Genomic DNA, 15,248 nt, shown 5'->3' with positions numbered 1-15,248 from the left:
AGACCTCTGTTTGCAAGTTCACACAACAATGTTTCAATTGAACTCAATTGAACTCTGAACTCTCAGTACACCTGCATATCCAGTGCAATCTTTCATAAAATGATTCTTTTTTTTGACCATTCAAATTACATCTTTCAAATAACTCATCCATGCACCCTAACTTTCTGTTTTCAGCAATCAAAATCCACCAATCACTGCTACTGCTTCATTAACACAGAAACTCCACAGTTTTTTTCATTTTAAACTCTTATTTTTTCAACTGCCATTTCATTGCCACACTTCATCTGACTGCAGCAGAACCTCCTCTCACCATGTTTTCTGTCTGGATTGTTGGACATAGTTATATCCACTGGGCTCAAAGGTTTGCTGATAACAGAAATTTACCTAACCTCAATTTACAAAATGTGGAAATCAAGTGGATTGCCCACAGAGGATTAAAATGTCACCAATTGATACCATTGGTGAAAACCTTTTTGCATTTGCCAAAACCTGACCTGTTAATTGTGCACTGTGAAGGTAATGACTTGGGCACTTTGACTGGGGTAGGTCTGGAAATGCTTTTAAAGGACACCTTTGAGCAATTGATGGCACTTTTTCCTCAAACTGCCTTGGTATATTCAAATATATGCCAAAGACAGAAATGGAGGTGGTCGAACCAATTTTGTCCACAAATTGAGAAATCGAGGAAGCATGTAAATAAGTCTGTTTCAGCTTACATGAGAGACCATGGAATGGGCTCCATCTACAACAATAACTTGCGTTACTACATGCAAGATATCTACAGAGGAGATGGAGTTCACTTCTCAAATGAGGGGAACAGAATTTTCATCCTCAATTTAAGACTGTGCATTGCTACCTACTTGTAGGTACCTACATCAGCCAAAGAAACCCAAAAGCTCTTTTCAGAGCTACCCTACATCTGATCACTCACAATTATTATTTTGCTCTAATTTTTTTCACTAATTTTCAAAAAAGTACGCTCCCCGGAGCGCTACCCGGTACGCGCACCAGACGCTAACCGTGCGAATTTTTTTTCGCACATATGGGCCTCCTCAGCCACCCTCAGAAAACCTAGGGGGTCAAGATACGTCTACCGTGCCCCCTTCTAACCATTCTGAACATTATTTGCCCTCCATCTTGTATCTCAATTCTACCGAAACACAAAATGGTGGACTCCCGTAACGCTGCCGGTTCGCGTACCGGGGCGCGCACCGGGAAGCGCTCCATTAAAAAAGGTGGGAAAGTAATTTACAGAAAAAACCCTGGAGACAATGTCACCAAATATAGATTAACTCATACTACATACCAATCCCTACCATTTTCACAAATTTGGTTGGAATACCATTTAGCCATTTAGCCTGTAGACCTCTCTAAATACCCTGAGGTAAATTACTTCACAAAACACATCGGAAGTGTTGGAATTGACAACCAATTAAAATGTTACTTTCATTTTCTACTTTTTTTACCTGACATTTGATTGGTTATATACCTGAATATATATAAAAAAAGAGAGAAAAACACAGCCATTTTGACTACTACTTCCTGAACTACATTGCAAGATCATTTTCACTCACAACTTAAACTTGTTTTTAAAAGGTAAGATATTATTTTATAAATTTGAAAACATTTTCAGATAGTTATATACTATCCCTCTGTAAGAGTTAGACATTGAGAAAGGCTTGTTTATTATAATCATGGATTGATTTAGGTTTCTGTGGTATAATTATGAATTTACATAGGCTTTTTCACAGGCACTTTTTAATAGTACTACTTCATGCCTCAAAAGTACCTGTCTGAACTTAAACCCAACAGTGCCCTATCTCTACTGATATATTATTTTTTTTTCAAATTTCAGCACAAAAATGCAAGGAGAACAGAACGTTTCCTTTGAAATTGTCCTAGACATGAACAATGAGGAAATAATTGAACCCATTGACTTGGAATTCATGGATGAATCACAAGACCATGAACTTCTACAATGTGTAGAATCTGTGGATCATTTACTTCATTATGATGACGGTCAAATGTGGGAAGTTATGTTCACTCAACAAGAGGACATATCGGACAGTCAAATGTTAGACGTTCTATTAAATTTTGAAAAACAATCCGAAAAATAAAATTATATGTAATATTAAAAAATTGTTTGAGTCTTTAATCATTTTTATATGTAATTCATAAGCTAGTACCAAATTGATTATAATGTAAAGTCAGACTTATAGTATACTGTGCACAATTCCAAAAATACATTTATATTTAATAATCATTAATACTGCTACTTAAATAAAAAAATTAAAAAAAAACAACAAAAAGAACAATCAATAAACATACAATATTTCAAAATATCATAGTCTATCATTCTTTTTTCCTTATAGTACGCTCCCCGGACCGCTTCCCGGTGCGCGTACCGGGCGCTCCCCACGCAAAAAACCCCAAAATTTTAATTTTTTTATTTTTGCCCCGCGGGGCCCTTTTAAAGCCTCCACATCAAACCTAGGGGGTCAGGGAGGATCTACTATGCCCCCTTATGGTCATTTCCCCCTTTGTTTTGGCCTCCTCTTGTCATTTGAGATGTCATCAGTGATGTCATCAGTGATGTCATTTGAGATGTCATCAGTGATGTCATCAGTGATGTCACTGACCATGTCATGAATGATGTAATATGTGACATCATCAGCAGTGGATTGCGGGTGCACGATATATAGTTAGTGCAACTAACTATATATGGAATTTCATTGGTTTTATGTCAATAAAATGTCCAGCTAACTATATATGGTCTCTAACCTATGGTTTTTTCAGTGAATTTTCAAGGTTTTGTAAATGCAAATTCCTAACTATATATGGTCTATAACCTATGGTTTTTTCAGTGAATTTCATTGGTTTTTTAACAGCTAATATCTGTAGCTGTAAAATGTATTCTTCTTTAAATCCAAAAATATATTTTATATGTTTATTAATAACTTTTTTTTTAAATATTTTTTTTTCTTCGTTCCCGCTTCGCGAATCGGGAAGCTTCCCGTTAGCTGACCTTGATGCCGCGAAATAGACCACGAGCCGGTAAACGTTTCTTTACCGCAACTGCCGCGTTAGAAAACAACATCGTGACGCCTCCCGTCCTCATGACGTTTCGCGTTGTCGCGTGATACATCATATGACGTGCTACGTTAGCGAACTCGTACGCTTACCGAGTCGCAAAGCACAGGTTTCTGGAAGCAAACCGGGAGGCCCTGCAAAGCGCGTAACATACACACAGCAGGTCATGTGACTTGGTAATAACACTTTTCATTGGTTCATTTCACTTTCGGTTTCCTAATGATGTAAGACTAGGTCATATGATCTAAAATGAACACTTTTCATTGGTTGAGAACTATTTTTTTTCCCAAATGGTGAAAATCCCTCCTTCTTTCCTCACTCTGACTTTCATCATTGTGAGAGAAAGACCCTTTGTTACCAGTGAGCAATGGCTTCTTTACTAGCTTCAGCTGGTGCTTCCCCACCACCTCCACCACATCCAAGGAAGAGTGGACCACCTGCTAAAGTTATAATTCAGCAAGAAGACGAAGAAGAGGAACAGGACGACCTAGATAATCTCCCTATTATGGCCAGAAGATCTGTTGTACCGGAAGTAACGGGACCAGAGGGCAGGGAGATGGTGCCAAATATACAAACGAGATTTCGTGAAGTAAAACAAGTCTGCCTACATTGCAGTGGATTCATTTGCTACGCAGAAAGTAGCATCACTCTGATCAACAGAGCTATTGACAATCATGCTTATGTTTGTCCGAAACTCCCCAAACAATAAATTCTTTTTTTTTGTTTTCTTGCTCCTGTTGAGCCCTTTACAATGAATCGTTTTCGTTGCCCCCTCCGAAAAAAAAACAAAAAAATTATAAAACTGTTCAGAAAAATTCAAAAAAAGTAAAAAAATGTTCAGAAAAATAATAAAAAAAATATAAAACAACAAAAACAATTTAAAAAAAAGTTATTTTCAGAACTACCTCCCCGTTATTAAAAAATTGGTACAATATTTGCAACTGTGCCAACCTCTATTTCTCTTAGTTCGCTTCCCAGTTCGCTCCCCGGTACGCGAACCGGAAGCGAACCCAAAAATTTTTTTTTAAAAAAAGAACAGTAAGTATAAGGGAAGGAAACAGACACTTATGTTAAAAGAAAGACAGCTATAAGGGAGTAAACTAGAGATACTATTACCCGTAATCCACTGCTGATGATGTCACATATTACATCATTCATGACATGCTCAGTGACATCATCAGCAGAGGATTGCGGGTAACAGTATCCCTAGTTTATTCCCTATAGCTGTGTTTCTTTTAACATAACTGTCTGTTTCCTTCCCTTATACTTACTGTTCTTTTTAAAAAAAAAATTTTAGATCAGTCAGAAACAGTGAAAGTAATGAAATATAAAAGACTACGTAGAATATGAGGACTGTATGCAACAACTTTGACACTTACAGAAGCCTCACCTTCTCCATGCCTCCTACACAGGTCTACATGTACATCATAAATGCAAACAGAACAGAATTAATTATACATGTTAAATGGTTTATTTTTGCTGTTCTCAGAATGTATCAAATGTCACTAAAACAGTGACTTGAAGGTATTCATCATATAACAGCGGGGAAAAAAAACCACAATCAAAATGATTGTGTTTAAAAAACCCATACAACATTAGAAATCAGAATTCAGAACTCCTTAAAGTTAACTTACTTTCCATGACGGCCAAGGATGTCCTATGAACAGCTTACACTCTGTTGTGCTGTTATTACTTTCAACCCGCCACTTTCTGAAAGAAAACCTCCATCGTTTTCAAAAACATGTTACATACAATAAATGACTTCTTGCTCTCTACCACAAGATTCCACAAGGCCAAATCTTGTCAGAGCCATGTATAACTCTTGGATTTCTTGTTAGCCAATCCCGTCTTTTCGCATTTCCACAACTTTCAGAATTAAAATGTTGAAGATCATTTACACAATCCTGGACTAGTAATATCTTCCCCTTCTTCCTCAATCATGTTCTACATTTCCTATCACACTGATACTGCTTACTATGAAGCAGACTTACACTACCTTTATGACTAGTACAATTATTTAATTCTCTACATCACTTTTAATCACAAAGCAATGTAAAACAGTAGACAGCATTGCAGACTTACATTCCCTCTACTCCATGTTTTGATTGGCTGCTTCAATTAGCTTATAAAAAGAAACAGTTTTTCTGAACTCATTCAAAGTGCACGTATTTCTCCATAAAGTCCAGTGTTATGGTAAGAAGTTATGTCTCTGTACTACACTTATCCTCAAGGCCAAATCGTGTAGGAGCCATGAGAACTTCTTGAAATTCCTCAGAGCACATCCCGAGATTCTTTCCCTAAAATTTTGGTTTTAAAAACACCAGGTAAGAGTTTTTAAGGTCAAACGGCAATTTTTTTTTGAAAATTAAAACAGAATCATTGCAGAATGACCAGCCATTTCTACACTTTAAATAAGCTGTATAATGTCCTGATGTTATTGAAGGACCATCATGATATATAATTGCTACAGTTACAAAAGTCCTTCCTGATATTGACAACTGTGAAGCCACAAAATTTTTAATTAAAGTTGTCAATTTTGTTCCATCAGGCCTACATCGTTGGAACATTAAAATGACATACTGGCCATATGTTCGTATAAATAATGTGGACATCATTTCAGATTTACATTGGCTACACTCCATGTTGTGATCAGCCGCTTTTACTAGCTTATTAAAAGAGACTGATTTACTGTCTGGCAAAGTTAAATATATAAATCTTTCTGAGTCTACACTAGTAGTACTTGATACCCTACAGTTCTCGCAGTCATGCTGCCATTGATAAGAAAGTCCAAACAGGTGATCTACATCTACACCTTCATCATGCAATACATCAAGCATGTACATTAAAAACTCCTGACAATCTTGCTGACTATTTTGAGAGAATTGTGTTTGGCCTGAACATCTGTCTAACAGATTTCGAATTTCAGACACACTTTCTATGTTTGTTCTATCAGTGCTACATTTCTCTAACACAGAATTTAACAAACTGCAAAATCTTTGATCAGAATTGACCACAATCTCTTCTTTTACATTTTCTAGAGAAAACAAAACATTAACTACTACATTAGCATAGCAGTTGACACCAGAACTGTTTTCAAATTGAAAACCAACAACATCTTCAACAGAATCCTTTTTGTTTCTGCTTGTAATTTCAGGTTCATCGACTTTTCGTCTTTTTGCTACAACCTCCCCAGTATTGGTCACATTTCTTCGTTTCCGGCCTACCACACGTTTCTCAAACAAAGGATACTGAGGCAAATGTGGCGCATACTCTCTTCTCAACCTATTGTATTCCTTAACACAATCTAGATCCGCACAAATGTTTGTGACATCACACTCAATCAAGTACAATCCCGATAAAGTCCTAACTCGTGACAATGCCACATATGCCATACCCTCCTTGAACACAGAACTGCCAATATTCACCAATGCACAGTCTACACTTAAACCTTGCGATTTATGAATTGTCACCGCATATGCCAAGCAAACAGGAAACTGCTTACGACGAACATATAAGTCTTTTACAAGCAAAAATCTAGCAGAACAACGAGCAATTAGCTGTACTTCCTCAATGCCATCAAATTTAATTTTTAAAAATTCAATTCCATCTCTATTTCTGTATTTCACAAAATCAACAACATTACCCATTGATCCATTTACCAGACCTCTTTCAACATGTAAATTCCTTCTTAAAATTATACGGCAGTTCAAGCACACATTCAGAGTCTTTTCAAAACCCGCAGTTTTAGATATACTCTTCTCTAATGAATCCAATTTTGTTTTCAGATTCTCAGACAAAATAATTTTGATCCCATATGCTCTACTCTGTCAATAGCTTCCAATTTCACAATCTCTTGCTTTTCTAAATGCAACATTTTGTTGTTGAATTTGGCACATTCTGCAAGAGTTGGCATCAAACATATTCCAGATTTTTTCTCAGTAACTTTCTGAAAAATATTCTCAGGCACAACATCTTCGTCTGGATATAAATTTGTCAGTAATCGTGCATGTAAAGCTTCTTTCCCATGCTCGGTCACTTTTACAATTCTAACATCTTGTAGAATAGTCTTGTAAACTTCATCCTTTGCCTGACGCATATTTTCATGCAGTTCAGCATAATTGAAGTTTAACCATATATTGACGTTGCCAATACTCCCTAAGCACTTCCTGGTATCTTCATGCGTGAGCATTTTGAACACAGGTTGCCCTTTCACTGGTGTCAGCTGCAGAAGATCTCCGAAAACAATGATGTGTTTGCCACCAAATAACACATCATACTCTGTTTTGAGAACTTCTTGCATTCTCAAATGCACAAAGGCAAGCATGACATTGGAAACCATGCTTACTTCGTCAATGATAAGAAGTTTCATTTTCCTCAAGACTCTTGAAACTTCAAAACAAGCATCTCCAGATAGCTTGTGATATTCTAATTTGTTGTCATGCTCCACTGGCAGCATCAGTAAACGATGTAAAGTAATCCCTTTAATGTTATGTGCTGCCAGTCCAGTTGGAGCGGTGACAACACAAGACAGCGATGACTCTGTCCTTTCCTGCAAATAACATGAAATTGCTTTAATAAGGAAACTTTTTCCAGTTCCCGCTTCTCCACTCACGTACAGTCGGACAGGCTTCAACGACGTACATGAGCACTCTTTCTTGTCATGACTTAATCCATGATCAATTTGCTTGGTAAGTTCGTCATATATTTTCCTCTGCTCAACGTTGAGTTGTCTTTCCAACTCTTCTAAGTTAACCGCATCCTCCTGAGCATGTGCCATGGCTCTTTCCACTTCATTCATAGCAGTGGCAGCTTCATTTTCGATAAGAGGTCCTCCTAGTGGATCCTGACTCAATGAAGCAGAACTCTGACTGTCCTGAGAACTGTCTCTGGCAATCTCGGCTGCAATCGTTGCTTCCTGCTCAATTTCCACATTCAACATTTCTACATATTTGGGAAAAGCAGGACATTCTATGGTCTCCTTGGCAGCATTGAATGAGTCTTCGTAACAAAGGAAATCTCCAAGCAGTTCCTCTTCTGCACGCCAAGGCTTAAAAAGTTGCAAAAGTGCTAAATAGAAAAACTCCTTTTTTTCAGGAGATTCGCCACTCAATTTTCGATGGTTTATCAAGTGGCATTTTCTTTGCTTGACCAGACATCCCTCACTTCCTATTACAGCATACACTCCTTTCTCAGTATCTTCTTTGATGTTCCTCTTGAATATGTAATTTTGCAGAACCTCATACAGACAAACATTCTCGAGGTGACTGCTTCGATTTGGATAATATGTATCCAACATGTTGCTCTTCAAAATGTCGGTACTGTTTGGCTCCTTTTCCGCCAAATACTCAATTTCCCGCACAGGTTTCAGAACTCGATTACGCGTTGCAGCAAGACCAACACTCGCCCAAACGATACTCCTGGACTTGGCATAGAGACTTGCTGAAGACAACCGGTCAGAACATTCGTAAGCTCCGATTTCTCGATGCGACAACATCTTCAGACTGAAACTGTACAACTTCTTGCTGAGGCTCTTTTCATGGGAAATGTCCTCCCACATATCCTTCAATTCTGTCTTCTCTTTTTTGGTGATGTAAGATGTCACATACCGAGCCACAGCCATACAGTTATCAGCCACAAACTGTATATCCATGTTAGCATTCCACATGGACAAAATCACCGGGTTGTAGTCGTTAATGTACTTAGACTCTTCGTTCCTCTTCAAATTGTATGTGTTTTTAGGTGATTTCTTCATCACATTATGTCGCAGCGAAGACATCAAACTGTTCACTCTTCCTTTAGAAATCACCGGTCGTGGAAAGCCGAAACGACATTTGGTGTAGAACTTGTCTTTGTTCCGGAATTTACGACGACAGTACTTTCCACATCGATGGCTTTGGAAACGTAGAACTTTTTCTCGTAGGCTTTTTTTCTCCTTTGCGTTTGGAACAGCACACGTAGAATACTGTTCTATGAAACTCATCACTGAGTCTTCTGCATCCGTTCCAAATTTAGGTGCATCCTTGATCCACAGCAACATATGTATATGAGGAGCACCTCTTGCTTGGTACTCCTTCCTCCAGAAGAAATCCAACACCTCTCCAAGAGGTGGATTCTTCTTATTCATGATGAAAGACATCATACCTTCAAATCTATGATTGAAGTACCTACATACATTGACTGGATCCAAAGAGCACAGTTCTCCGGGTGTCTTGAATTCGATGTTTTCTACGTTAGCATTTGCCTCTCGTAGAAATTCAAGTAAGTCTTCCCAGCCATACTCAGCACAGCTCAAAGTGAGGAACCATGTGGGAGTTCCTAAGTTCCTTAGCATACATTTTAAATCACCATGACGACGGTACCAGTACTCATTAGTACCACGCTGACACGCCATGAGATTAATCAGGTGAGAATCCAAAATACTGTCTTGGACATTGACTTTATCCATAAAGTCACTTGCCGAGATGTTTTGCATGTGTATACCACTTTTCAAGATGTGGTTCACTGCATATGACAGTCCAGACAGATCGCTTTCAAACAGGAGATGAAACAAATAAGGAATGCATTGTCGAAACCTAGGATCTCCTGCATACAATCGCAAAGTCCGGTATTCAGAAGCAGGAATTTGATGAGGTCGCTCATCATATCTTCCTCCCTGACCTGTTGGAAAAAGCTGTGGGAAACACCGAGCTTCCAAACTTTCCTCCCAAACACTAATGGGACTCCCTTTCGCTTGTTTCATTTGAAACAACTCAATAGCATTCCCCATGACTTCCTTGGAATGCAAAGGATGAACACTATAATGTTCATATATTTCTTCACTAGTACAGGGTTCTACTTTCTTAATTTGACCAGCACACAAATCGCTATCCTCTTCCTCACTTACTTCCTCTTCTGCAACATATACATTTTTATAGTACTTATTATATTTTTTCAAATACAATGTTGCCCTTTTGACTTTCCTAACATCTACTAAATCTTGCCATATTTTCTTATTCTTTGTCGGAACCCCATTAACTAAGATAACAAGAGGTTCCTCTTCCACTTTTTCTACTCCAATTGTGTTAATGTTTTTCTTCAAATCTAGAGGCAAATAAACAACTCTTCCCTTTAATCCTCTCTGTAAATCTGATGGAGGCAATTTCCCTGTCTTTGGCTCCATTCTTACAATAGCCTGAAAGGGATGGATACTTTGAATCAAAATAGATTCATAAGTATTTAAATCCTTCAATTCAGAAGGAATCTCAACCAATTCCAGATTATTATGAACTGCTCTAGCAGGCATCTGGTTTTGATTTAATTTGTTACAACAATAAGTACACACACGTTGATCCAATCCCAAATCAAAATAATTTTCTACCATCAAGTATGTTGTAAAATCCTTCCATTCACTATTATCTTCCCTTTCACTTTTTCCATATAAATCCACTAACTTAGTCTGATTCTTATAATAAGTGCGTCGACAACACACACAAGTGAAATTTGGCCTCTCACTTGATTTCACCTCAAACGTCGCAATTTCCCTCTGGAAATTATCTGTACTGGAAACCTGTACACTATCTTCCACATTACTCTCTTCTTCTTGGTCAATTTCAACATTCTCCTCTTTACTTCCAAAGTAACAAAACTCAATTTCTTCACATATATTCTTCACATCTATTTCAGAACCATGCAAAAGAGCAGCGCATAATTGTTTAAGCATAATTGCTGGACTCTTAGCATAATACAACATTCTAACTAATTTCCTCACTTTATTATGATGCACTGCTAGCATCCTGAAATGATGAAAAACACTCTGGCATACTCTCCTGGAAAGACAAGCCAGTGAATGACCATGCAAACCTATCACTTCTCTCACTCTGCAAGGATCTAATTCTTGCAACAACTTCATTTTCTGCTTCAAACTGTTCTTACTAAATGACCGTATAAAATCACAAAGCAAATTGATGGAATCCTGTCGTACACTGCAAATACTACTACACTTCCAGGTGTACACAGGACCCTTAGGACGTCTCCCTAAAACCTCATTACCTAACACCTCTTCTATCTCTGTTGTCACAAGTTTTTCTTTTTCAACTGGACAACCATCTTTCACTTCATAAGCTCGACCACTGGTGTCAACTGCATGCACCAAATCATTATCCTGGAAATAACTCTCCTCATTAAAAAATGCCTCAGAGCTGGAACTATGCATCCATTCTCCAGAAAAAACTTCACAAAAATTACTACGATTAACTATTCTCTTCCATCTACTATTTCTTTTGAAATCATAAATTACCTTGTTTAGCTTCCGAATTCTATTGATTGTCAAAATAAATAACTTACGTTTAATTTCAAATGCCTGATCAATAACTTTCTCAACAATTTTTTTTCTCTTATAAAAAACCACTTTCTGCTGACCTTTCTTAATATTTTTTAACAAATTCCCAATTATCCTGTTGCGGAACATTCGTTTACGAATATCCCTAAACTCTTGTTTCCTTCTACTTTCATGCATAGAGTTATCTCTTACTCTAGCAGTAACATTTCTCATTGGCCTTTCCTTACCATTTGAATTCTGTCTCCTTTTCTGGAGTGAAACATTTTCTGTAGTAATATTTTTTTTACTACACATATTTCTTATGACTGTTTTTCGACTCTTACCCGGTGCTTTCTTGGTGACTTGACAAATCTTTTTGTTAGAGGACTGCTGCATTCTTCCATGGTCCTGCTGTCTTTGACGTTTTGCAGCCTTTCTTACTCTTTCTTTGCTAGGCATCCTAAAATCTTGAAATAATCTGCAGTTGAATCTGTGGTAAAATATAATAAAAAATGTTATTAACCACTATTACCCAACAGTAAATTAATAACAGTCATCAAAAACTTAACACACTACTTAAGTATATAATATACTGAAGCCTATCTCCAATTTTTCACTGAACAGGACTCATCTCTTCTTAACCTTGGATAAACCTCACCTACTCTGTGTCCCCTGCACATAATTAAATGTAAAGGGGCAGATTTATATTAACTAGCACATCCCCAGGGATGCACCAGTTAACGTGCACCGCTGCTCTGCCACCCACGGTGTGCCGCATTTACAATCAGATAGGACAAAGCTACATCAAAACCCTGCGCCTGCTTGAAGCAGGCATAGATCTTGACGCAGGTAGGCTGAAAGCTAAAGCAACAACTAAGTATCGTGTGCAGAAGTTACAAAAAAGGAAAAATGGCGTTTAAACCAGTAATGAGCCCATGCTAACGTAACACAGTGTAAAAATATCCAGGATCTACATCAGTTTGGGGTTCACGAACCTGGCAGGTACAAGGCACTGAGGCTTTCCACCGTGCATGTCTCATCCCAAATCATATGTTGTTTGTGAATGAAACAATTTCCCAGACCAAATGCTTTGGATTGGCTACTTCTAAAAAATTAAACACCCCTACTATCCCGGAGTTAGAGGAATATGATGGTTGGAGTAATTTTACTCGTTGTCCATTAAAGATTTACAGGCCCTACTCCGTAATTCTTCCTTTAACATTTCCAGTATAAATCCAAAAGGTTCACTGCTTTGGCAACGTGCCTTATCCACGGTTTAATAACGCTGCCTTTTGCTTTATATAAGTTTTCAAATTGTATGAAATATATACCAATAGGTCGTTATTAACCTTTAGGTAGTGGTTTTCTTCATGAGGTCTGGTCGCTTCCATACACATACAGATTTTTAAAGATGATCAAGACCTTTATCTGAATGGAGAGGAATGCACTGAGACGCCAGATCATTCACTAATGTGTAGGCACATACAGTTACACGGTTCATGCAACAAACACCGACCAAATATGGCTTGCGTGTTGCAAGGCACGCCAGTTCCTGCTATCATCCCCACGTTCAAGTTCTTGGAAAATTGTAGTTATTTGATGCTCAATAATGAAGATTGTTCTGGGTTAATTAAAAGTATTCATTTTATCGTAACAGTAAATGAACGGGTTATTTGCTGCAGAAATGTTCTATTTCCTCCCACACATGAACATAGGGAGTTTTCAATCTGGCCACAAATACCAACCTTGGGAGCACATTTCAACAGCATGGCAAGAATAAGAGCTCTTTTGTCTCAGAGAGAGGTGGCCTTGAGTTCGGCCCGTGAAACTTTCGTGCTTCACATAGCGAACACCCGTACAGAGGTGCAGACCCTTTTAAATACAGATTCGACTTTGCATTTCAGCAAGATTACCCATTCATTTCCATGCAGCAGGAGGCCCATAGGAATGAAGGTGCAATTTGCGATTAGCAATTACCTCATCGCAAATTACGAATTTTTCCGACGGTGCAGGGGTGTCTCAAGAACACCCTGCTGCACCCCTGAAAAAAAAATTTGGGGTCATATGGCGCACATAAATTTTGAAAACATTCCTTTACCTCAAAAACGATTTTCAACTCATAATTTGAAAACACTGCACATGGGGAAATGACTTAAAATGTCCTTAAGACACATAAAAGCATTTTTTGATTGCCTTTGCAGCATGTTTCAGTCACCTTTAACATGCCTATGTAACGGAAACATTCAAAATCTAAATTTGCCATGCACAGGTGGGAGCATATTTACAAGCAATTTGCTCCACACACAAACTTCTTACATTGAAATGGGAAAAATAACATCAGAGACTCTCAATTACCTTATAAAGAAGCAGACACCATTATGTCCTTCTCATCAATATTAAAACCATTGCTTTTTCTCAAAAACGATTTACAAGTCATAATTTGAAAACACTCCACAGCTCCTATGCACATAAAAGCCCTGTCAGTACTAATACTTCACATTTTCTCCAATTACAATTTCTCAAAGAAACAAAATCTATTTGTGAAACACTTGAGACAAAGCAACATTTGAAAAACACAACTTTCTTCATAATTTTCTCCTTAAAGCACACTATTTTCTATCTAAATTAAAGAAATTTTTTCTCACCTTAGCAAATACTTTGAGTTTCAAAACAGTCTCAGAAACACACCAATTTGTCTTCAGCAGAGCAAAAGGTATGCACTCCAGAGTCTGCAGCTATCAAAAGCACAGAAATGCTGTAATTCCTCACACAGATCTCTCATGTCACCCAATCAAAACTCTTCCCTCACTTTTTTTCAAAGCAAAACCCTTCCCCCCTCTGCCCCCTCTCTGCTTTTTCTGCATAGCAACCACCTCTTGCAAGACCTCTCACACAACAATGTTGCAATTGAACTCTGAACTCTCAGTGCACCTGCATATCCAAAGCATTCTTTCATTTAATGATTTTTTCTTCGCCACTCAAAATACATCTTTCAACGAACTCATCCATGCACACTAACTTTCTGTTTTCAGCAATCAAAATCCACCAATCACTCTTACTGCTTCATTAACACAGAAACTCCTCAGTTTTTTTCATTTTACACTCTCATTTTTTCAACTGCCATTTCATTGCCACACTTCATCTGACTGCAGGAGAACCTTCTCTCGCCATGTTTTCTGTCTGGATTGTTGGACATAGCTACATCTATTGGGCTCAAAGGTACGCTGAAAACAGGAATTTACCTAACCTCAATTTACAAGATGTGGAAATTAAGTGGTTTGGCCACAGAGGATTAAAATGTCACCAATTGATACCATTGGTGAAAACCTTTATGCATTTGCCAACACCTGACCTGTTAATTGTGCACTGTGGAGGTAATGATTTGGGCACTTTGACTGGGGTAGGTCTGGAAATGCTTTTAAAGGACACCTTTGAGCAATTGATGGCACTTTTTCCTCAGACTGCCTTGGTATATTCAAATATATGCCAAAGACAGAAATGGAGGTGGTCGAACCAATTTTGTCCACAAATTGAGAAATCGAGGAAGCATGTAAACAAATCTGTTTCAGCTTACATGAGAGACCATGGAATGGGCTCCCTGTACAACAATAACTTGCGTTACTACATGCAAGATATCTACAGAGCAGATGGAGTTCACTTCTCAGATGAGGGCAACAGAGTTTTCACTCTGAATTTAAGACTGTGCATTGGTACCTACTTATAAGTACCTAAATGTACCATAAACCCAAAAGCTCTTCTCAGAGCTACCCTACATCTGATCACTCACAATTATTATTTTACTCTAACTTTTTTCACTAATTTTCAAGAAAGTACGCTCCCCAGACCGCTTCCCGGTTCGCGA

This window comes from Lissotriton helveticus, chromosome 1_1, assembly GCF_964261635.1.
Source record: "Lissotriton helveticus chromosome 1_1, aLisHel1.1, whole genome shotgun sequence".
In the NCBI taxonomy this organism is placed as follows: Eukaryota; Metazoa; Chordata; class Amphibia; order Caudata; family Salamandridae; genus Lissotriton; species Lissotriton helveticus.
This window is presented reverse-complemented; position numbering follows the sequence as displayed.